The following is a 25,480-nucleotide window of genomic DNA, read 5'->3' as shown; positions in this document are numbered from 1 at the left end:
GAGAGCATCTGATACTCTGAAGTCCATGTGGTTTACTACTCAGTATCCGTCACATAGTGTGGTTTGATCAGGTCAAATAAGACAAATCTTTTCTCATTTTTTCCAGCAAGAGGCTCTACCGCCTCTTGCCGGAAAAAAATGAGAAAATTACAGTTCTTGTTCCTGTCACTGCTATGACTGGTACAGGCTTGCTGTAGGATGACCCAAGTTCTTTCTTGTCCGCTATTTTCCCTCAGACCAGATCCCCGACTTTTGGGATCCAGACAGGTCTTGCCGTGACTGATTTGACTTCCCCAGTGGTTGTCTGCTTCAGGAGGACATTACTTTGTTGTGTCCTGGATTCATTTAAATCCTGTAAAATAGCCAAACGATCATGGATGTCAAAAGGTTTTTCAGCCGCCACTGCCCCTTCACAATCACAATCAGGTACCCACATTCTTGTCCCAAATAGGACCTCATATGGAGTGACCCCCCCATGGAAAACTTCTTGGCATATTGTTCAGACCCTGCTGTACTCCATAAAGATGTTCCACCCAGCTCTCACCAGTGCCTAATACTCTAGCTGTTGAGGACTGCTTTAAGCCTCAGTTTTTTTTCTCCACAACCGAATTTCCCTCTGGATGGTGCAGAGAGGAGTACCGCAGTGCTACACCCAATCCACTCATGGCGTCCTTGTAAGCCCGAGAGCTAAACGCAGGGCCCTGGTCAGAACGTAATGTGCCAATTGTGCATGTACCTATGAAGGCTCACAAATCTTTTACAAAAGTTTGAGCGTCAGCCGAGCTCTGGGGCCACACCCATAGGAATCCTGAGCAGAAATCCACTGCAACCATGATACATCTGTAAGCCCCATCTCTTTTTTAAGGTGCCGCAGTGGTGCAAGTAAACACACGCTAGTGGTTTGTCAGATACGAACAATGGTGTCTGCGCTGGACGTGCTACGGTGGAACCTTTCATCTGCTCCCATATGTCGCATTTCAAGACCTAGTCCTTAGTCTGCTTTGTTAATCCAGGCCAACAATAGCGTTGTTTCAATAAAGAAACTGTTGTCATAACTCTTGCATGTGCAGAACCTTTACCCTCGTGTGGTGCTAGAATTAAACCTAACCCACAATCCATGTTTGTAATGACTCTATCCCCTACTCCAGGAATCTGAGCAAATGGAATTTTTTTGGCATCTAACTGGTAGGAGTACTTGAGTGGAAATCATTTTGTTATTGCACCGTTGTTTTTGCGTGAACCAATAACAAATAACAGCTACCATAATCTCACTGTCTATTTTCGTTTTAGAATGAGTGATTGCAGCTTCGGAAGCCTTGCCTACAGCCCCCTTTACAGCTGCATCAGCCAATGAATTCCCTTCAATGTGAACGCCATCACGCTGATGACTCAGTGTCTAAATAACGTAAGCCCTCTGTAGTTTGGTTTTCAACTCCACTACCTGTTCCAAAAGCATTTTATGCTTAATGGTGCCACCTTTTCCGCCGTCTTTGTTCCCATTTTGAACCCAGTATTGTAGGAATTCATTATATGACTGCACACCGTAAAAGGAATCGCACACAATTAGTGTGGGGAATTCTCGATCCATATTTACCAGTGCCAGTATCAAGGCTTTTAACTCTGCCAACTGTGCCATGCAGTCTCCTAGAGATTGTGTTTTAGTGCAACTTGGATGGAACTTTCCATCCCCCATGCGACCTTTAACGATTGCACATGCTGCGTTATATTGTTGCTTACTTCCTATGGCGGTAGAGCTGATCCTCTAGTGTAAATGATATATTCATACTGATATAAAGGCATTATTTTATTTGGTAGAAGATATTCTTGTTCATATTGCATGAATGCTTGTGTCTTTAAATTTGTGTCATACCTGTGTTTTACATCTGTGGCAGTGAGAGAATTAGCCCATTGTATCCATCTCGGATGTAAGGCTTTAGCATTAGGAACGCTTTCCTTTTTAGCAGCCTCTAAGGCCAGTGCCAGTGCTCTTTCCCTTACTACAGCAGTCTGTACTGCTGTCAGAATCTTTTCAGTAGATGCAAAGCTCATCTCAGCATTTGTGTACAAATCTGATTTGTGCGCAATTAGTTCTGTTTCACCTTCGTTATATGTCAGATATGTGTACCCAGATTGACCCGCTATTATATGGATCACCAGGTTGCGTACGTTTACACGTGTCTGTGTTTGGAAGCTATCATGTCAGCTTGTATGGAATGAAGTGTATCTGTGTGTCCCTGTGTCCATTGTTTTACTAAAAAATCAGCTTTTATTAAGTCGTAGAAAGGTTTCACTCTTTCTGCGTAATCCAAAATGTATGTTCTACCAACATTTAAGAATCCCAGTATTGATTGCAAGTTTTTTAATGATTTTGGAGGATGGAGCAGCATGCATTTTTCTAAATAAATGGTTGCCAGGCTTTTACCTTCACTTGAAAGCTCGTCCTTCACAAAATTAAAAAAACACCTAAAGCTCATCTTCCTCTACCGCTCCCTCCTGAATGGATAGCGCCGCCCAAAAGCATATTCCTGCTGCCATTGCTCTCAGACATTGTATCACTAAGACCTACCTCTTCCTTGCTATTTGACCCCTCCCTCCTCCTCCACCCCTAAGAGGTTCAACCCAAGACAATGTACTCTAAATTAAGTTATCTCAGGACTCACATACTACCTCAATGCTGCTCAGCACACTTGGACTTCCGAACCAATATGTATAACATTGCTCTATTGTATGATTCTTGCACAAAAAAATTGTTGTAAAGCGCTCCGATACCCTCGGGTTAGGCCAGCGCTATATAAAACTCCCTAATAAATAAAATAAATACATATCCTAAAAACAGGACACTGAGGTGGGCTATTTTAGATTGTTTAAAGTTAAATTTGTAGCCCTCAGATGCAAATCCCAAAATTATGGTGTTCACTCTGTTCAAATGCTCCTCTAGGTCATCGTCCGTCAGATAAATATCATCCACATAGGACAATGCCTCTTCATCCAATTTTTGAAGTAACTCAGTTACTCTGGCCGAAAACAAGCCCAGGCTGTTCTTATACCCCTGGGGGAGTCAACAAAATTGACGCTGTAACCCTAGCGCTGTGAATGCTGCTAAATACCTGCTTTCAGACGCTATATTTGGGCAGAAAAATCCATTTGAGATATCAAGTGTCGTTTTCATATTTTTTCCGCACAATGCTATTCATTAATGCAGCACTGTGTGCATTTAGGATCGCAAATGTCTTAGTGCAAGTGTTTAAATGTCTGTAATCTAAAACTAAATGATATAAATTATCAGGTTTCATGACCGGAAACAAAGGATTGTTTATTGCTGAGGTGCAATTTTCGATCACCCCTTGGTATTCAAGTTGATCTAAGATCTCCTTGGTCTGTTTTTTAGCTTCTTGATTTATTGGATACTGACTCTGTGTAGTTGGAGTATTTTTATTAAAGAAATTCTGTAGTGGGTCGAATCCTCATCCCATCCAACATGATTTTTGTGTAATGCTGGAGCTTGGCTACCACCCACTCCTGCTCATATGTGTGTTGCAAGTGCCTGGGAGTATGATCTGAGAATGCCGGTAGAATTACTGTTTCTCCTTTAGGGCAATCCATGACGAATGCTGGCGCCCAATCTCATTCAGCTAACAAAATGTCATAGCCAAACGTAAGGTTCTCCCAAAAGAGTCCTCTCAGTGTTCTACGTTTGTCCCCCTCCATCTGGAGCATTATTTCATATACTTTATGTCGGACACTTACCCTAGTATTGCGTGTTTCTACCGTGATATAATCATTCAAGTCCGCTATCACCAGAAATTCCATCAGGTTCTGGTGAGCTATTGTTACTTCTGCCGCACTGTCTAGCATCGTCAGAGCCCCTGAGCCGTTCAGTAGTCGAGTCCTCAGAATTCTGGGCATGTCTGATCTTTAGACCTGCAACCTTCTTCTTTTTGAAATGTGGCGTTTTCTTTGGTTTCTCTTCTTTCTTAGAAGTGTAATCCTGAGCATGCTGCTTGTCTCTGGACTTTGTACGCTCTTCGTGTCTTTCTGACCGTCCTTCCCCCTCTGAGTTTTTCGATGAACCCTGAAAGGAACGAGGGGAACGTGTATTAGTATCCTGATATCTGTCAGGTTTCCTAATATTATCCCTATTCCTGAGGTTATACCTCTTTTCGGAGGGCTCCTGTGGAGGACCTCTACCTCTGGATTGAGATCTATTTCCTTTAAGTGTTTGCTGTTTTTTATTATCCCACTTCTTCTTAGTTCAAGCAGGTGTCTGCTTGGAAGTGTCCTTTTCAGTACTGACCATTAGTTGTGGTTTTAAAGCTTTCTCACCCAAACTGTCTCTGCCTAATCCTGCATATGCAGTTTCAATTATTTTTGGTATTTCATGTTCCTGTTCTAAAGGATTAAATTTCCTTAGGCATTTGCAGGTAGCCACTGAAGCTGCTTCCCCTTTAATATTAGCTAATATTATAGCTGACACCTGGGGATAGTTACCTAGCAACTTTATCCCTAAGTTTAGAGCGGTACTCGTTTTGTGTTTGTCTCAATACATCCGGTATCACAGCTAAGGACAGAATACCATGACTTCTGGTATAAATGGCAGCAAAGACAGTACCCCAAGTGTTACAGTTTTCTACTTGTGGTGTTATCCCCATGGGCAAGCAGATTGTTGGCATTCTGTGTTTTTCATACGGGGTAGCATTCGGGAATACTGCCTCTAGCTGTGTTATTTTCTGAGCTACCCAGAATGGCATTTGTTCACATTTTGTGAGCATCTTGCCCATCACTGCGTGTAATGTTTGTGGTGTGATTTTAGTTGCTGTACCCTGACATTGAGTTCCGTTTGTTGCAACTATTGCTGGTTGTACTGTGAGTGTCCTCATGACGAATTGCTTCACGTTTCTATAGATTTTAATTAAATCTTTATGGTATATGAGTAAGTCTCCTGGCGGAATTGTTTCAAAGTCAGGATGTGGTGTATAGGTTGCTAATACCGGCCATGTTGCCCCTTCTCCTCCGAGCGGGCCAAGTCTTACTCTTCTTCAAATTTGGGTACAGGCGCCTTTCCACCAGTATAAGTCTTCCTGGTATGTGAGCGGAACCTCTATGTCCTCGAACTGACAATATTCCGCTGGTGCATCTCCTTCTGTGTAGGAGTGAAATGTTTTTGTTCTTGCATTTGCTGCTAGGAATGTAATGCATAAATAAACTACTATGCCACCCGGAGATGATAATCCATGCTCTAGCATTTTCCGGGTGACTGTATTTCTAAAGTTTAGTGCAATTTGTATTGCGTCTGCATCTTCCTCCTCGTCTGTGAGGTGGAGTGCTTGTTGTAGTGCGTCTAAGACTGGGTTAGATATTGTTCTTTGAAGACTGAAAAAATAATTTTCCAAGGTAACCAAGATACGGTATTATGCATAATTTTTAGGCATACTCTGTCCTTCAAGCTTGATTAACCCACAGCTAATAAATAGGATTTTTTGCCTACTCAGCTGTGGCATAGTTAGTACCCACGCACGCCAGACGTCTCTGGTGTTTTGTGAGTAGGGGTCTCTGAGAACAGCGTGACCGAACTACTCAGATTCTATTGTTAAATAAGTACCCAATCAACATTGGTGGTGCCATGTTGTGTAGTTCCTATATACCCTATACAGGATCTGCGCCTTTGGATAACATAAACTGTGGGATTGGTGGCTGACTGGTTCCATGCACCCCCAGCGGATATGTTAGCCTGTCTGTAACAGCTATCTCACAGTGCCACCAGAATCTCCTCTTATCGGGGAGAGAATAGTTTCTGGCAACCTCAGAACATGACAACCCTGATCCCTCAGAATCGTGGAAACAATATACTATCTTTTTGCTCAGTCACTCATACCCACTTAGTTGGTCTCAGAGATACACAGAAAAAAGTCTGGACATTTCAATAAGATTTTATTGAACCATTGTTATTCTAGTGTAAAATAAATAAGCTGTAACAACCATTAGACTGTAGCAGAGATATATGATTAGCAGTACTACAAAAGTAAAAGGATGGTACAGTTCTACCAATTTTGCAATAATCATGAATACATACAAGTATATAAAAAAACATGATAAAAGTGTGTACTCCTACGATGCCTCCCTAACTAGATGTACCTGAATGACAAAGTCTGTTACAGGAAAGTGGTTGACAACCGGGTAAAACGTCTACCTGAGATGTATTGGAACAAACTTGCTAATTGGAAGGATTTGAGCCAGTTAAGTGAGGAAGAAGATTCCTCATTGTTGAATTTCTGATAATGCCAACAATATATTTCCTCCCAAAGATGCAGGGAGACCGATCGTTTCAAGTTTGGGTACTCTTTTTGAGAAAACGTCTCCTTTTTTTATCAGTTGTGTTTCTGGAACCAGACGTTAAACGAATGATCTCAAATCTACGTGGTTCAAACGATTTCTCATGTAATTTGCTAAAGAATCCCTCGTGGGAAGGATATCAATTGATTAACATGAATATAGTCTCGCTTTACACTTGCATTAATCATACTGTAGGCTTAAAAGTTTGCAAATACTTTCTGAATAAAGAGGATATAGACAAACTAGAGCATGTTAATGTTATTGGCAATGATGGAAATAATACTGGAAAAATCAATTATTTTCTCATTAGAAATGAGGTGCATCATTGGGTCTGTGGGACCACCATGGAAAATTCTATTGCTTCAAGCTACGCGAAACTCATCATGGGGTGGTGGGAGAGGAAGTTTGTGTAGGTTGAATAATATGAGAAATACTTGGAAAAGATCATCATTGGGCTGCGATATATTGATGATCTCTTTTTGATATGGGATGGCACTGTGTCAGATTTTTTGGACTATTTTACGAGCCTCAACTATAATATACATAATATGCAAATAACATTTACAGTCAGTAATGGGAAATTTGAATTTCTTGACCTACTTGTATATGTGGAAAAAGTCAAACTGTAAACAACTTTATTCAGAAAGGCTACAGCAACCAATAATGTTCTCCATTTCACAGGCCAGAGGTGTAATAATAGCCCCATTCTGCTCCCACAATACGGGTGCCCGAGCTCCAGCGGGCCCCCTCCGGCACTGTGCACAAGTGGGCCTGAGAGCTCCTTACTGGGTCCGGTGAATGGGGGCCTCCCTGCACTTTGCAGGGGTGCCTCCCCAAGTTTCTTCACACCACTGCTACGAGCCATCATGACTGGAGACTAAAATGGAGTTTACCATACAGAGAGATGGTAAGGCTTAAGAGAAATTGTTCCATAGAGAAGGAGTGGGGAAAAAACCTCCAAAGTATGAGAAGAAGATTCCTGTCTCGATAATATCCTCAAAACGTTCTAGAGAAGGCTGAAGAACGCACTAAGTCAGTGACTCGAATGGAACTTTTGGGCAAAAACAAGGAGCCACAGGATAAGGACAATATTAGGTTGATCACATCCTTCAATAAAGAAGCAACTTGATAAGAGGGATCTTGAGAAAGCATTGGCACTTGATAAGTAATGATAATAATCTAAAGGACAGGATAGGTCTATATACAAAACTGACTTTTTAAAAATCATCTTCGCTAGCCAGGATTTTGACAAATAGTCATTTTTATTGTAAAGAGGAGGCCAAGGAAAAATCAGAGCTAGGACTAGAACAAAGAAAGGGCTTTTGGAAATGTGCCAGATGTCAAGCTTGCAAAAATGGGGGGTCTATTTACTAAGATTTTACGCCATACGTGCATCGCGAATGTGATGCAAATCAATGCAAATAATTTTTACCTATATACTTTCCAGCACTAAACTTGTTTAGTGCTGGAAAATCACGTGAAACTAACACAAAGCAGGGCATAGGCCAGCTTTGCATTACTTAGCACCAAGGGGGCGTACAATGGGTGGTGCATGGGCATTCCCATGCAACCACCCAAGCTTTCTGATGCAAGCGCTATTTACTTAAAAAAGTAGACAGGGTAGAGAATCAGAAAATAGCACCCATTTCAGGTAGATACTATGAAGGATAAATGCCTTCCGATTTTGTATCTGTGCCTTACTGTACAGCACACATACAAAGTAGGAAACAGTTTAAAGTTAGTCTGAGTGTAGTATTTTGTATTGGAAAGCTATCCTTCAAGTACAAAATCTATGCTAGACTCACGCAAACACCCTTACAAATGTTGCAAAGGTGTGTGCATGGCACACAGAAGCTAATTTCAACACCAGAACAAGGGATAGGGGAGGCGAGTGCCATATTTCTGTAAATATGGTCCCCTCCTGCTCTCTTCTTTTGCAACGCAGGGCAGCTTTTTTGCCTGCTGTGCTGCACTCCATGCTGTGAGATTTTAATAAATCTGACCCCGGGGTCTTTTTGAAGGAATATACAGTAAATGGTAGGGTGTTTTCAATTAATAAGATGATTACCCGGAAGAGCTCCTTTGTTGTATATGGGCCCGATTCACAGAATGAACTTACTACTTTTGGCATTCACAGAATGCACTTACTACTTTTGGTATTCACAGAATGAACTTACTCATTTCGGTATTCACAGAAGTTAGGACTACTAACTTTAGGACTCCTAAATGCCTTCTGTGAATACCGAAAGTCTTAAAATTAGGATTTTTCTCAATTTAGTAGTAGTAAAGTTAGGACTACTAACTTTAGGACGCCTAAATGCCTTCTGTGAATACCGAAAGTCTTAAAATTAGGATTTTTCTCTATTTAGTAGTAGTAAAGTTAGGACTACTAACTTTAGGACGCCTAAATGCCTTCTGTGAATACCGAAAGTCTTAAAATTAGGATTTTTCTCAATTTAGTAGTAGTAAAGTTAGGACTACTAACTTTAGGACGCCTAAATGCCTTCTGTGAATACCGAAAGTCTTAAAATTACGATTTTTCTCAATTTAGTAGTAGTAAAGTTAGGAGTCCTAACTTTACTACTACTAAATTGAGAAAAATCCTAATTTTAAGACTTTCGGTATTCACCGAAGGCATTTAGGAGTCCTAAAGTTAGGAGTCCTAACTTTGGTACTACTAAATTGAGAAAAATCCTAATATTAAGACTTTCGGTATTCACAGAAGGCATTTAGGAGTCCTAAAGTTAGTAGTCCTAACTTCTGTGAATACCGAAATGAGTAAGTTCATTCTGTGAATACCAAAAGTAGTAAGTGCATTCTGTGAATGCCAAAAGTAGTAAGTTCATTCTGTGAATCGGGCCCTATATTCTTAAGTGCCCATTCGAAAGGCTATACATAGGCAGTACAAAGTGTCAATTGAAAAAACGGATGTTGGAACACTTATGAGTGATTAGCAACAAGGAACAATTATCCAGTAGTTTTATGTAACAAGCAAAGGGGAATATCTACAATGAAATAGCACAGTGCGGTTTTAAGCAATTTAGCTGCGCAGAGCTGCGCCATTTAAAAAAAACGCAGGGACACACCATATTAACTAAAATACAGTGCAACCATGTGCTCTCCCCTGCGCCAGCACTAAAAAAGCTGCCAAGCGCCAGCTCAGCCACCAAAGCACCACTGTGCAAGGGTGTCTGCGTTGCAGGGATGATTGTGTTTGTACAGAAAGGGACACCATCCTGGACAAAAACAATTATTAATGGTGTTTTGCTCATTCTACAGCACACATAGAAAGAGCAAAAAACGAAGAGAAATATAGGTATTTATCCTCTGGTCACCACATTAATGCCTCCTTTTGGAAGACATTGGGGCATATTATCAAGGGGGTTTATCTCCGCTTTTTTGGCTTTAAAAGCCAAGAAAGCGGAGATAAAATTATCTCCCTATTACCTAGCTGTCGCTAACACCAGTTAGCAACAGCTAGTAGGAGATAGCGACCATCTTGGGCCCCGCTTTGCATGTCAGTGATATTTATCACTAATGACATGCAAAGTGGGCGTGCCAAGATGTTAGCGACTGAAAACAGTTGCTAACATCGCTATCTCCTATTACCAACATTTGGAGATATTCGCGCTAAGCGCGAATATCTCCAAAAGCTAACACCTGCCCTGAGCAGTTCTTAGCCATGTTATCCAATGGGAGGTGGATAACATGGCTAAGAGCATTAGCTCGGTAATGCATGAATATCGCTGACTTTTCAGCGATATTCATGCTTTGCGGCGATTTTTATCGCATTTGCGTTAAACCTTGGTTATTTGCGGTAAAAATCGCCGCAGCTCTGCGGTAAATTTTTGTCTCTAACCAAGCAATAGCGATAATTATCGCTATTGCTTGGTAATATGCCCCATTATTTGTTGGCGCTGTCTCAAATTTATTGATTCCAGTAAAGCTGGGGCAGTGTCAAAAAGCGATCGGTGTTGCATGAGAACGCCCACAGCAACACCCATTGCACGCCCATTTTCCACAGAAAACTGCGTCGAGGAGGACCATATTTACAAGCAGGCATTAAGCCAACATAGTGCTTTAGCGCTGCCTTGTAAATATGGAGCAGGTCACATTGCCCCAGAGGGTTGGAAAAAGTGACGCTGCAGTGGCGCTATGCCCTTGTGAATATGCCCCAAAAATATGATCGGGAAGTGACATTTCTCACATTTTGGGGCATGAATCAAGTATAGAAACCAATGCATAGATGAGAGAGAATACGCATCTTGAGACAATTGGCATCCACATATATCATCAGATATAAGAAAAAGACCCCAGGAGGCATAACCAGGAAGAAGAGCTTCATGTGCATCTGTGAACCATCAATGTCCGAAGACTGAACATTTTATTTGTAAGAGAGGGGAAGCATGGGCTTTGAATATAAGAACAATCAGGATGTTTGGATTGGTAATTAAGGCCAACATATATAAAAAATAATCTTTTGATTTGCATTTATTTATTTTTGACCTTTTTTTTATTTCAATTTATTATCCTCTGCCTCTCAAAGTTCTACACACAAGTAATGTAGAATAGTAGAGAATCCATTAGAGGACAGGATTGAGAGATACATCTATAAGCCCACTAGAGGGCGCGATTTATGAGTGAAGGTATAAGTGTATAGTTTAATTGTAAATTACAGAAATGTATAAGGACCTCTGTACATTACTATTTGTGACAGTTAAGAGGCTGTTGGGTATGACAAATGACCATGAAATGAGGCAATATATTTTCCTTGGAAATCAAATGATGCTGAGGTATGATGTTTATGCACTACAATGCTTTTCAATTGGTTGTAAATGGAAAAGGGACCCTAAATATATAGTGAAAATAAAATGGCTTTCTGTAAAAGTGATCAAGACAGTTACGTCGAAACGCGTCTTTTGCTGTTTGATGTTGGTGTGTTCTGCTGATGTGAAGGAGAAAATATATTAAAACCCTCTCTGGAATTGCTGCCTTTGTGGTTTTCTTATGTGACTGGAGTGGTTATCCTAAGAGGCAGGCACCGGCACGAGGAGCAGTGGACCACAGTGGGGTGCCAACCATCTGTTTACGGTGTATATCTATCTATCTATCTATCTATCTATCTATCTATCTATCTATCTATCTATCTATCTATCTATCTATCTATCTATCTATATATATATATATATATATATATATATATATATATACATATTATAGGAAAAAAACAAAGGTTACAGAGAAGTTATAATTTGGCTGACCTTTTACTCCTACAAAACCAGAGAAATTCAGCCGTTATAGTTAGCTGAGCTAACTATAACTTGTGCCCCTGCAATGCACTGATGATGATGTCACATATTACATCACTCATGACATTTTCAGAGACATCACAGATGACATCTTGAATGACATCACTATCACTATCACCCTGAAACTTTCAATGCAGCAGCTGAGATAATTCACCATTAGTTTTAATATTGTCGCTAAGATTCGTCAAATGATGCCAATGATATTAGCAAAAGAAAAAATGCTTTTCGAATATAATGAAGGTCCTAACTATAACTACCTGGATATATATATTTATGTACATGGAAGTAGCACTAGGTCAACTTAATGATCGTGATTGTTATAGAAGGACTAACCTAAATGAAGTCCAGTTGGCTAAGAATGACATTTATTCAAAGTTAATGGCTTGGAGAAGCATGGGTCTAATAACCATGGAGGAATACAAGTATATGAAAAATGACTGTCCTGTAACGCCTGTTATATACTTTATTCCCAAGATACACAAGAACAGTTCTAAGCCACCAGGTCGACCTATTATCTCTGCTCGTAATAGCATCCTTGAGAATGTTAGTAAGTATGTAGACTACTTCCTACAAGAGCATGTCAAAAAGTTACCTTCCTTTGTATTGGACACAGGAGACTTGCTCAGCAAACTATTTGATTTCAAGTGGGAATCCAGTTACTTACTAATCTCATTGGATGTCACGTCCCTTTATACGAGTATATACCACAGGGATGGCACAAAGGCAGTACAGCATTTTTTAAACAGAAGACCCACATGTCTGCACGAGCAGACCAAAATGATAGTATCAATGATCAATTTGTGTTTAGAGAACAACTTCTTTTTGTTTTCCAATCAGCTTTTTCAGCAGGTCAGGGGAGTGGCTATGGGGGCCTGCTTCTCTCCCAGTTATGCCTGTCTGCACATGGGATACTGGGAGGAGCAGGTCCTCATGCCCAATTTCAATACCATCATGAACTCCAAGGTCAAAAAATGGATGAGGTATATAGATGACCTCTTCTTAGTCTTGGATGGGTTGTAAAGTGAGGCTGCTAAGTTCATTGACGGGCTTAACGTGAACAATTAAAATTTAGAGTTCACTAGATGCATCAGCGCCACTTCCATTTGTTTCTTAGATGTGGAAATTTTTGTCAATAATGGTAAATTGGAGACAAAATTATACCGCAAACCAACAGCAGGGAACACAGTTCTACACGCCGCTAGTCACCACCCAGCTCACCTCATACGGAGCATTCCGTATGCCGAAATGCTCCGCATTAGGCGAATATGCAGCAGTGAAATTGAGTGTAGACAGGCACAAATGGAGTGTAAGGCCAGGTTTATAAGAAGAGGATACAAAATTCAAATTACAGACAGGGCATTGAGCAGAGCCAACTCCCAAAATAGATTGAAACTCCTGACTCCTAATGTTCCTAGCAAAAGCAATCCTGAAACTCTGAAGTAAGCAAGACACGGCTTATCTTTGGCTATAGTAATCAGCATCAGCTTATTCACAGGATAGTGAAACGCAACTGGTCGCTCATTTCAAGTGATACGGTTGTTGGTAAACTGGTTACTAATACACTGAGCATAACTTACAAAAAGCAAGAACTATGAATGACAGTCTAGTTTCCAGTAGCCCTGAAGTTCGTACCACTGGATTGTGGTTGAACAGCAGTAAAGGCTTTTTGAAATGCTCTTCCTGAAAGGCTTGCAGGAATGGAGTGAGCAAGACTGAATACATGACACCCTTTAACACTAATCCAATTAAGGTCAAATACAAATTGACGTGCAGGACGGAGTACGCAGTATATGTGTTGGAATGTCCCTGTGGTCTGCGGTACGTGGGTAGTACCAGACCACAGGTGTACAAAAGGATTCTACAGCATCTAAGGGCCATCACTAATGGAGATACTGCGTATCCTGTTGCGCGTCATTTTGAACAGTGTCACAGCAAAAATGCAACTGAGCTGAGGTATTATGTTATTGACACGGTGCCCCCCCAGAGGAGGGGAGGGGATCGAGAATCTCAGTTGCGAAAATTGGAAACTAGACACATAATTTTGCTCGATACCAAAACTCCCAATGGGCTAAACGCTAGTGAGGATTGTTTTACATATTTATGAATATACTAGCAGCCCACCCCAGCGTTGCCCGGGGCAGAAGGGGGCTGGGGCAGCATTTCAGGCTTGCGTGCACCTTACCTCAGCGCTTGCTCCCAGTCGCACAAGCACAGGCCCCTGCTCCAGTCCGCCTCACTTTACCGCCCCCCCACTACTCTCACTTAAATATCTGCACCAAATTTGAAAGCCGTTTTAAAACCTATCATTTATTTTGCTATCCCGCTCCAGTCCACCTCACTTCACTGCCCCCACTACACCAAGCCAATCTACACGCCCCGCTGCAGTCCGCTATCCCGCTCCATTCCGCCTCATTTACCACTCCTCCCTGCGTACTTCACCGCTCCTCCCCGTGTTTCACATACCTCATGGCGCTGCAGTCTTGCTACGTTCTCCGCTCCTCCATGCGCTGCTGTCCTCCATTCCGCTCCAGTCCGCCTTACTTCACCGCTCTTCCCCGCGGTTCACGTACATCATTCCCTCCAGTCTGGCTAAGTTTTCCTCTCCTCCCCGCACTGTTGTCCAATCCTCCTGGCGTTCCTGTCCTCCGATGATGTCAGCACGCACAATGTTAGCCCACACGGCCGGCGCTACTTAGGGACTACTTTTTTTTAGTGTTTATTTTTTAAATAACGTTTATTTTTATTTTTATATAGCCTATGTCGATCTACTGGACCACCCTTTCCAACACTGTATTGGGTGTTGCGATTGGTGGTGTACTTTTCGAGTTTACCTGGCTCAAAGGACAGAGTTCTCTCTTTATAATAGTAGTATAGATTTATGATTGTGAAATATAGGAACTGAGCATCTAATACTTTGTACTTTGTAAATATATCAAATCGCTGTTTTCTACACCCATTTAAATTTACTAATATTTTTATCATCACTTTTACATTATATCACTGGTTGCACCGAAAAAAATGTGTTGCCATTATTTATAAAATGCAGTTTGCCCAGCACAATTTTGCACACCAATATTTATTCGCCCACTTGGGCAGTATAAAGTGGATTTTCCCATTCAAAACATTGGGAAATCCCTACAGGATCCATTCTGTTTACATGTATGAATTTGGCTTGCTTGTGGAAATGTATTTCCTAGTGTGACATTGTTTTAAACAGGAGAGTGTTTACCATTGATTTTAGCCTTACTTTGATGTAAATTTTTGGATGTGTATTACTTAGAATTTTATCAGCAATGAAGTGGAGTATTTATATTTTAAGGCATATTTATTTATTTATATGTTTTTTAATTATTCTAAATTGCTGCTAATTGTGAATTCTAAGTTCGTGCATAATGTGGGTAAAAAGCTGCCTTCAATTTGGCACTAGGATTATCTCAGACTGTGTAAAGCTACATGAGCTGACATTATGAAATTTTTCTTTGATGTCTATGAATTAATGGCACATTGCACTTTAAAAGTAGAAGGTCTGCCCCTTTTGGACGCTGTCATGGGATCAAGGCCTTGTTAGGCCGAAACGCGTCATGGCGAAATGGTGTAGAGCTTAATAAAAATATTCACGCACCATCACTGGGTTCGCCTCGTCCTTTTCGGCAGGAATTGCTGTTAGACGTCTATCTACCTTATATATATATATATATATATATATATATATATATATATATATATATATATATATATATATATATATATATATATATATATATATCCAACCAAGCAGGATTCCTTTCGAAATGAGGCCACAAAAAGGTAGGTATATCTCAACTGTTTTAATGGCAGCATGCAAACAGATGCTCAGTCGGGTTTCACATCAACAATTCTTTAGCCAGGTGCGTTGCGGGAATCAAACAATCCCTTCCTAAATGGCATAATGTTCATAAGGAGATGAAAGGCGCTACTGCAAAGCACGTAATTTATTCAGCACCTGCCTCAGTGGGTGTGGCCGGAAGAACGGCCTCCTGGGTGCTGTAGTGCGTCGCAAATTGATTATCCCAAGTGAGCGAGCTGATCATTTCATTAGTAAAACAAGTTATTTCCCCAGTGGGTAGGTGCGAGAGCCCGCTGTCACCTGCCATGCTTTCCTGCTGTCATCGTGAGTAGGCTGGCAGCACTCTGCAATGGCACCAGCCCTGTCTTCTTTCCTGCAGTTCAAACGCCGGATCGGCACTTGTCAGGCCCCGCCTTTGCTGCGGTGGGCCTCGCTTCACGACCGGATTTGTGTCTCTGCAGTACGGTGTCTCCGAACCCGGATTATGACCAGCTGATGAGCCCCTTTCTGGTTCATGACGTTCTTCGTTCTGTGGGCGGGATTATGGCCTTAGCAGCGACACATGGAATAATGGGACGTTGGAATGTTTTTGCAGTGGCGCTTGAGTTCTTGGCACGCAGTTACATTGAAGATGACTCGAGTTTTCCTCCGATGGTGATAGAGGCTCCGGTCGTTGAGGAACATGTATGTTCATTACCACTATTGAATTGGATGGCTGAAATGTTTTCAGATGAGAACAATGACTTCCTCTTGGAGGCTGTTGCTACATACTGTGCTTACACGCTGTTGTATTAAGACTCTTTGATTTTTCTACGTATTCTTTATTATTTAGTTACTGTTTTCTATCAAAGAGCGAATAACTTTTTTTTGGAAATGTGAATTTGACTCTGCTTTTTAGGCTTGGACTCTGCGTTCCTAATTCGCCCACGTTTATATCACGTGCTTTGATCAAGAAAGGGTGCCGTGGGGCTGAGCGTTGCACTCACACTCTGTTAAGTTAGCATGGAATTATTAGAAGCTTACACGCTATTTTTGCTTTCCTGCTCTGCTTTGCACACGACACGTACTTGTGATATTATTTAGAGAAGGCTGAGTATTTTGCTTTATATAAGAATAATTTGGTATGCTAAATTTGTAAACTGCCTCGCTAGTTTTGTGTATAGTGAGAGCATTGAACATCAAGGTTATCTTGAATACTGTGTCTCTTATTCAGAATGATCCTCGCACGTTTGAGCCATAATACATATGGAGCTGTGGCCACCTCTGATGCTTGCGCGTTTCATAATCCATTGTGGAGGCAAAGTTACACACAGTTGGAGAACATTCATATCTTGACAGTTTATGGAGCACTGAATGTGATCCACTACTGCTGAGTACCAGAGGTATGGGTCTGCCCATGTAATCCTATGAGCCTTTCTGTAGTTATAAACTAATCTGATAGGTAGGGAGGATGAAATGTAGGTATATTTTAAATTTGTTTACCTTTAGCATTATAGGATGCTTTTTCCGTTTGTATTTCATAGAATAGTAACAATGCTGACAACCTTGTTTCTGATAATATGTTTGGTTGTATTTTCTAAGGTACTGTGCATGAGATTATGGCGTTAGAAATAAACATTTCAAAGTTGCACGTTTCTTTATTTACATCTTGTTTTTGACTGGTGTAAGAGTATATTGAAAGAGTGTTTTTGTTATTCACTTTACTTCATGTAATCTAAGTCGCATGTTCTGGGTTGACTAGTCATTGGTGTTTTTGCTCTAGGGCGAAGAACCAATGAGTCACAGATTGCTAGTTTGGTAGGGGGTTTGTGTAGTAAGGTGGATTTTGGTACACCATAATTCACTGAGGTCCTAAGTCTTTATGCACAGTTCTGTGTATGAGCAGAATTCCTGGAACAGTAGTTACAACAAAAAGGCTCGATAAAGGGCTTGCACTTTGAATATGAATATAAAATAGAAGAATAGTTGATAATCACAGCTAAGGAATGCAGCAATTAGATGTGTGTATCTGTGGTTGATGTGTAGATTCAGTGGAAGATGAAAAACATGAAAAATAAGAAAGGTTGGAGAGACGTAAACTACCCACTGCATTGTCAGTGAAGTGGATCTTTGGATTTCCAGGTCCTTACACAGATAGGGTGTTGGATTCCGCAGTGGGAGCCAAGAGAAACTAGTACAACAACTAAGGAAGAAAGCTAGTGAATAAAGTACACACAGTTGGGCAGATTTACAAGGTCATGGGAAAAATGATGCAAAAGTGGCGCAAGTGGCTTGTAAACCTGCCGCAGTGTGTGATAGAAAAAACACAAGAAAGGACAGAAGTGTGCAAATTACCCACTGCTATTCACGGGTAGTAGTTACCAAGAAGGCTGAATAAAGGGCCTGCACTTTGAATTTGAATCAAAGAAGAATAATTGAGGCTGAGGCACTCCAGAGGCAAGCCCGTCTGTGCCCGTCCGGGCCAGAACGGACCTAGGGCCAGAGACCCTGCCTGTTGCGGATGACACTTTCACTACATATACGAAAGAGGAATTACTCCTTCTACAGCCGTCAAACTCGAGAAATTGCCATCACGGAGTCAGATCCGATGTTCTTTTCACGCCATGTGATTATTGTCCTTCCAGGGACCAGGTTGGTGGAAACAAAGTACCTATTAAAGAGCCCCTTAGGTTAGGACTCCTGAATTGTAGGTCCCTGCCTAAACACTCCTTACAAATTCTACACTTGATTCAAGACAACAACCTAGATATCTTGTTTCTGACAGAAACCTGGACGTCAGCCTGCTCAGACTTTGACCTTGTCAATGTCCTCCCATCCGGCTTTCTTATTCAGTCCTTCCATAGATCGAAAGGAAAGGGAGGTGGCTTAGCCATAATCCACAGGGAGAAGTTGTCTTGTAGAATAGATAAGGGGCCCATTCAAGACGCAGAAAGCTGTTATTTTCGGATTCAATTGTCGCCGAATCATTCCTTATCGGGACTTCTGGTCTATTGCCCCCCGGGGACGATAAAACAGTTTTCCACCTCCATTCTGGACCATGTTCCCGTCTTAGCAGCATCCTCTCCTAATTTTGTTTTACTAGGGGATTTGAATCTTCATTTCGACCTGCAGGAGGAGAAAATAGCATCTGACCTTAGATCTGAACTCATGACAGCCAACCTCAGGTTACATAATCTGGAACCTACACACGTGAAGGGCCATTTGTTGGATTGCGTGTTTTCTAATATCTCGCATCTTCAGACGAGCCCTCCCCTCCCCATGCCCTGGTCTGATCACTTCCTGGTGCCGTTTGAACTGAACTTCACTATGGACCCTTTTTCTCCTCCAGGTTCTAGGGCACCACGCACCTACAAGAGAATTTGGTCTCAATTATCCGCCGAGAATCTCTCCTGTACCCTTGAACAATCAGTTCCCCCATCCGGATGTGATCCTTTGGTAGCCGATGTCGCATTCCATGATTGGCTCTGCCAAGCATTAGATACTGTTCTACCTCTTAAAGCCACTTCAAACATAAGGAGTGGCCCCAAGTCCTCTTGGTACACCCCTGAATTGGGATGTATGAGAAAGAAATGTAAAAAACTGGAGCGGGAATGGCGGAAGAACTGGGCAGCTAACAACAAAGATAACTATCGTGAAGCGATGAGAGCATACAAGGCGGCCCGCAATTTGACCAAAGCCGCCCATTTTGAGGAAAGAATAAGAATGGCAGGTAACTCTCCTAGAGAAACATATCAGATCCTTAAAGAGCTTCTCACTGTCCCCACTCCCCCGGTAACCCAAGAGGTTAACTCTGACAAATGCAATCTACTGGCTCAGTTTTTTGACATCAAAATACAGAACATCTTAGCCAGTCTTCCTCCGAGTACCGGGAGGATTGTCAAAGCAGTCCTGGAGGCCGCTTCGGATGAGAAGGTGTTTGACAGCTTTTCCCCATTTCAAGGGAGGCCTTCTGTGTGGAGCTCTCAGCTCTGAAGAGTGGTTCCCCTTCGGACCCCATTCCCATTCGGATCCTCAAACAATTCACGAATATCATTGCAGGCCCAGCAATCGATCTTTTGAATGCCTCATTCACCTATGGCATAGTACCACCCAGCTGGAAGCAAGCCATTGTCAAGGCCCTTCTGTAAAAGCCAGGCCTTGACCCGGCTGATCTGGCTAACTACCGCCCTATCTCGCTCCTGCCTGGGCTGAATAAGATCGCCGAGAAGTTTGCTAATCGCCAGCTTTCGCACTTCTTGGAATCCAACGATCTACTAGGTCGGACGCAGATGGGCTTTCGTCCTGGCCAGGGAACCGACTCGGCCCTGATCTCGATGGTGGAGGAAGGCAAATGCATCTTGGATGTGGGAGGATCCGCACGCAGCGGTGGTCCTCCTGGATCTAAGCGCTGCATTTGACACGGTGGATCATAATATTCTGATCCACCGTTTGGGGAAGATTGGAGTGAGAGGATCTGCCCTTAAATGGCTCTCGTCGTACTTGAGTGACCGGACATATCAGGTTTGCGAAGGCAATTTCAGATCTTTGCCTACCCCCCTTCAGTGCGGAGTTCCGCAGGGCTCTTCATTGAGCCCTATGCTCTTTAACGTCTATATGGCCCCACTGGAGGCGGTGGTTTCACCCTTCTGGGTGAAAATCGCAACCTATGCAGACGACACCCAACTGATCGTCTCGCTGTCCCTTTTGGAAAGCCAGGGGGAAAAGTTTGCATCTTGTTTAATTAACATCATGTCATGGATGTCGGATTCCCGGCTCAAACTAAATGGGACTAAAACGGAGCTGATGCTCCTTGGCAACCTGTGTACGACACTTCCTAAATCCATGTGGCCGGCCAGTCTAGGTGCCCCCCCCAGCTCCCAAAGAAACAATAAAAAGTCTTGGGGTTTGGCTGGAACCTGAGCTGTCAATGAGTACTCGAGCTAAACGAGTGGCAGAGACCTGCTACGGACTGCTCCGGTCGGTGCGGAAGATCCTCCCGCTACTCCCTGAAAATTCCCAGAAACTACTGGTGCAAGGATTAGTTTTAACAAGGCTGGATTATAGCAATGCCCTATTCCTTGCTTCACCAGAATCAACTATGGATGTGCTCCAAAGAGCTCAGAATGCGGCAGCACGAATGCTCACTGGTACTGCCAAAAGATCCTTAGCCAAGCCTGCACTTAAGGCCTTGCATTGGCTTCCAATCCGAGCTCGCATAAAATTCAAATCCCTCTGCATTGTGTTTAAAGCTTTGCAAGGATCGGGCTCTCCAATTCTTAGGGACCTGGTTCGCCCTTAAAAACCAACACGAGCCCTTCGCTCAGATGATGGTAACTTTGTGGTGATACCCAGAGCAAAAAAGGTGAGGTCCGCGGGCCGCCGGTTCTCCATTAACGCAGGCCAATTATGGAATGCTCTACCGCTGGCCCTGCGGAAAGAACCTAACCTAGCGAGATTCCGCAAAGCATTGAAGACTCACCTTTTCCCCCTGTAGGCTTTCTGTTCAGTTACATTTGATGGTGGTTCTGTGTTTCGTTTTAGCGCTGGGACGCTCGAGGGCAGCCATGCGCTTTATAAATTCCTTTTCATTTCATTTTCATTTCATTTCATTTTCATAAGCTTAGGCGAGAATGGTAGCAAGTAGGTGTGTGTATTTGTGGTTGTTGTGTTGTTTGAGTGGAAGATGACTAAGGTGAAAAATTAGAGAGGTTGCAGAGATGCAAACTTTCCATTTCTTTTTAAAGGAAGTGGACGTTTAGTTTTCCAGTGCATATATATATTCACTGAAAAAATCATAGGTTTCAGGCACGTTATAATTAGGAATTAGCATTTAAAAAACCTTAGAAATTCACTGAACTAACTATAACGGGGGAATTTCAATGGTTTTGTATGAGAGAAATGTCCAGCTAACTATAACATGGGTGAAACCTATGGTTTTTTCAGTGAATATATATATATATATATATATATATATTTATATATATATATATATATGGCAGAAGGACGTCTTCAAAGGTAAACAACCAAAGACTAAGCGAGACCCGAAACTGGTGCAATTATAGTTTATTCATGCTCAACACCATGCCGCCATTACGCGTTTCAGCCTGAAGAGGCCTTGATCACACACACACATATATATATATATACATATATATATATATATATATATATATATATATATATATATATATATATATATATATATATATATATATATATATATATATATATATATATATATATATATATGTATATGTATATGTATATGTATATATATATATATATATATATATATGTCAGGAACACTCCAAACATCAGCATGCAAGTAAGGCACTGACTCCGTTTAATTGTTGATTCCAAATAAGTTTTATTCACTCATTTAGGCTGCTTGACGCGTTTCGGCGGTAAGCACCCGCCTTGTTCACAACATCTTAGCATAATGAGGTTACATTTATACCCCTGTGTCATTGCATTACATCGTGCGTGTTTCACTCTTGTTTTTAGACATATTGTAGCTTGTTTTACACATTTTTGACATGGTTTCCATGGTAACCCTGGGTGACTCATAGGTGCATGTGACATAGAAGAGTTACTTTCGTTATTCAAGCTTCTACATTACGTCACCCTCCCTCTCACGTTTTCTGTGTTACTATAGTAACCCCCCGGTCATCCCAGCCCAGTGATTGCCTCCCACAAATGGGCTTGTGTTCGTGTCCTGATTGTACTCAAATTGAAGGTAAGTGTTCCTAACTGACGGCCCGTGATTGTTGATTCTCTGCTCTCATGGGTGCTGTCTTTGCGGTGGTGTCAGGGGCTTTGGCTCACATTGTCCATGTTCTCGCATTAGAGAATGATTCGCGTTATGTCTGATTCCTGCCGGGCGTGCGGAGGAGTCATTGTAAACTTCGCTCCGTTTATATGGTTGCGTTTGTAAGCGCTGCGCATTATGTCTAACTCGTGCCGGGCGGGCGGAGAAATCATTATAACTTTGCTCCGGTATTCTCTGTGGTATGCGAGGGTGCGCGCTATGCGATCGCGTTTTAAAATACTGCACGTTATGTCTGAATCATGCCGGGCGGGCGGGGGACTCATTATAAACTGCGCTCCGTTAGAGAGGTGGAATGCGAGAGTGCGTTATGAGATGCAAATGAATTCCCAATAATTCAGGGTTTATGTCTCCGCTCTCTACGTGACAAAGGGAGTCCCGTGTATACTGGGTGTGGGTTAACCAAAACAGCGTAATCACCGTTTGAGCCAAATGTGTTTAGATGTAAGTGACATTTTGAGATGAGGGATCATAAGGGCAACATTTTGGAAATATCAAGCCTTTATACATATACTCATGTTATACTTCACACACGTATATACATTAGCGGGCGTGCCCGAGTCACATAGTGGAAACATTGTTATTACATGCCACAAAAGCAATACATGTGTAATAAATGCCCTGGGGCGCCCATAGCTTCTACTGTCGTCTCCTAGTGGACCGGTTTTATGGTGTGTTTAGACATAATGTGCTGAGCAAAGTTCATACCCTAACACATCCAATGTATTGACTTTGTATTTCACTAAACATAGTTATACTTGTGCCACATGCAGTGTTGTACTTCTGTTGTCTGTATGATTAGTACACTGATATTTTCTCTCATGTCTTAATATATGTGTGACTGACAATTCTGCTTCAAATACTGCCTAACAAGCTGAAACTGCTCACAGGGTATTTCCAGTGCTCTAATTTACAGTGAAACATGAATTAAAATTTGAACAAAAGATGTTTTACTGGACGGGAGAGAGTTTTTGTACTTTCGAGGAGGTCTGACCCTATATATTCAAACACTAGGCCCATAGCTTGCGCATCTACAGGTGTACACTGAGGGCTTCATCTGAGTTGAGACCATTAGGTATTTTGGAATTTAGTAAAATAATATACCTGGATTCCAATCTTCTCAAATTCTGGAGACGATTACCCCCTCTGATATTTTTTGGGACATTATCGATGACAAAATATGTCAGTACTCCTATGTCACCTGCATGGACCGTGTTGATGTGCCTGGCCACAGGGTATGCCGGGTCATCATTGGTGACTGCGCGAAGATGCTGGAGGATTCTCACATGAACAGGGTGAATGGTGCTCCCCACATATCGCTTACCACAAATGCATGTAAGCACATACACTGCGTGATCCGTTTTGCAGGTATATTTGTCTCGGATCTTGTATGGTTTCTTTCTGAAGGGTACATCTACCTTAGTAGTGTTTACACCATGTTTACACGCTTTACATTTTGTACATTTACTAAACCCTTTAGACTTGGAAAGCCAATCACCGGGTTTTTTGAGTGAGAGTGCATTACAGACAAGGTGATCCCTCATGGCTTTTGCCTTTCTGAATGCTATCATTGGCCTGTTACCACATAATTCACCAATTATAGGATCTTTCTTTACTAATGGCCGGTGCTTAGTTAGTATTTTCCTGACTTGATTGTGATAAGCATTAAACCCTGTTATTAATCTAGGAGGTTCCCTTTTGGGGGTTTGCCCTGTTGTAGTATGTTTCTCTGTGAACAGGAGATCTTTCCTATTAATCTTGCTGCATTTGGCATCTGCTCTACTGCACGTTTTTGGACTATACCCCCTCTGCTTGAGTCTAGTAAACAGGTTCTGCTTCGCCTCACTCAGTCCCGTTTTAGTACTACAATTTATTGTCATCCGTAAACACTCTGCATAAGGAATCGATTCCTTGAGGTTTTGCGGGTGGAAGCTCTGCGCATGGAGCACTGAATTTCCAGCAGTTGGCTTTCGATATGTTCTTGTCTGGATTTTCCCCTGTTCTATGTACAGTTCTACATCTAAGAATTGTATTGAGGTGGTGTCAGTGTTACAGGTGAATCTCAAGTTAAGTGCATTTTCATTTAATTCTGATGCAAACATTTCTGCTTCCTCTTTAGGACCTTTCCATAGAATAAAAATATCATCTATGTACCGTTTGTACATGATCACATTTTGAGTTAATGTGGTCTGATGCTTAACCATTAGTACTTGTTCCTCCCACCAGCCCATGTGGAGATTCGCATAGCTGGGGGAGAAACAAGTACCCATAGCTGACCCTTGTATCTGCCTGTAGTGGAGTCTGTTGAATATGAAGGTATTATTCGTTAAACACCATTCAGTCATCTCCAATAACATTTTCGTGTGGTTGTAAAGATTGATTGGTCTCTGTCCTAAAAAGTGATTTACTGATCTCAGCCCATCATGGTGTCTAATACTAGTATATAGTGATTGGACATCAAGAGTCATGAATACAAAATCATGTTCCCATTTCACATCATATACTTTCCGTAGGAAATCACCAGTGTCTTTTACATACGCCGGGAGTTTCTTGACAAAAGGTTGTAAGAAATGGTCTATAAAAATGCTAGTTCTTTCAAACAGGCTCCCTATGGCCGCAATTATAGGTCTGCCTGGTGGCTTTTTCTCATTCTTGTGTATTTTAGGAATCAGATAAAGTTGTGGGCATATAGGGTAGTCTGTTTTCAAATATTCAAATTCCTCTTTACTTAGAAGACCTGTGCTTTTCCATTTGTATAACTCGTTGGTATACTTCTCTTGAATGCCCACTATATGTGTCGGGGTTATTCTAGCATAGCATTCCTGGTCTTGTAGTTGTGACATCGCCTCGTTGTTATACATTTCTAATGGCCACAACACAATGTTTCCCCCTTTATCTGACTACCTGATTACAATGTCAGATCTTGCTTTAATCTTTTCCATGAGTCGGTCATACATATTATTCCTGTTTTGGTGTTTTTTATAGAACTCATCTGAGCTTTGCAGGGACAGATCCTTGAAATCCTTGATCACACACTCTGTAAATAGATCCAGACTGTCTTTTTGCATGACCGGCATGAATACAGATTTTGGCTTAAACTTTGTTTTTTCCGTTTTGAAAATATCTAAATTAGCCATTTCTGCAGCTGTTCCTGATGATACCAAATCATTTATGTTATCATGTTCTATGTCGATCATGTCTCTCAAGACA

The sequence above is a fragment of the Lissotriton vulgaris genome, chromosome 3_1 (assembly GCF_964263255.1).
Source record: "Lissotriton vulgaris chromosome 3_1, aLisVul1.2, whole genome shotgun sequence".
Taxonomy (NCBI): domain Eukaryota; kingdom Metazoa; phylum Chordata; class Amphibia; order Caudata; family Salamandridae; genus Lissotriton; species Lissotriton vulgaris.
The sequence above is the reverse complement of the archived record's forward strand: the minus strand, read 5'-3'. Positions refer to the sequence as shown.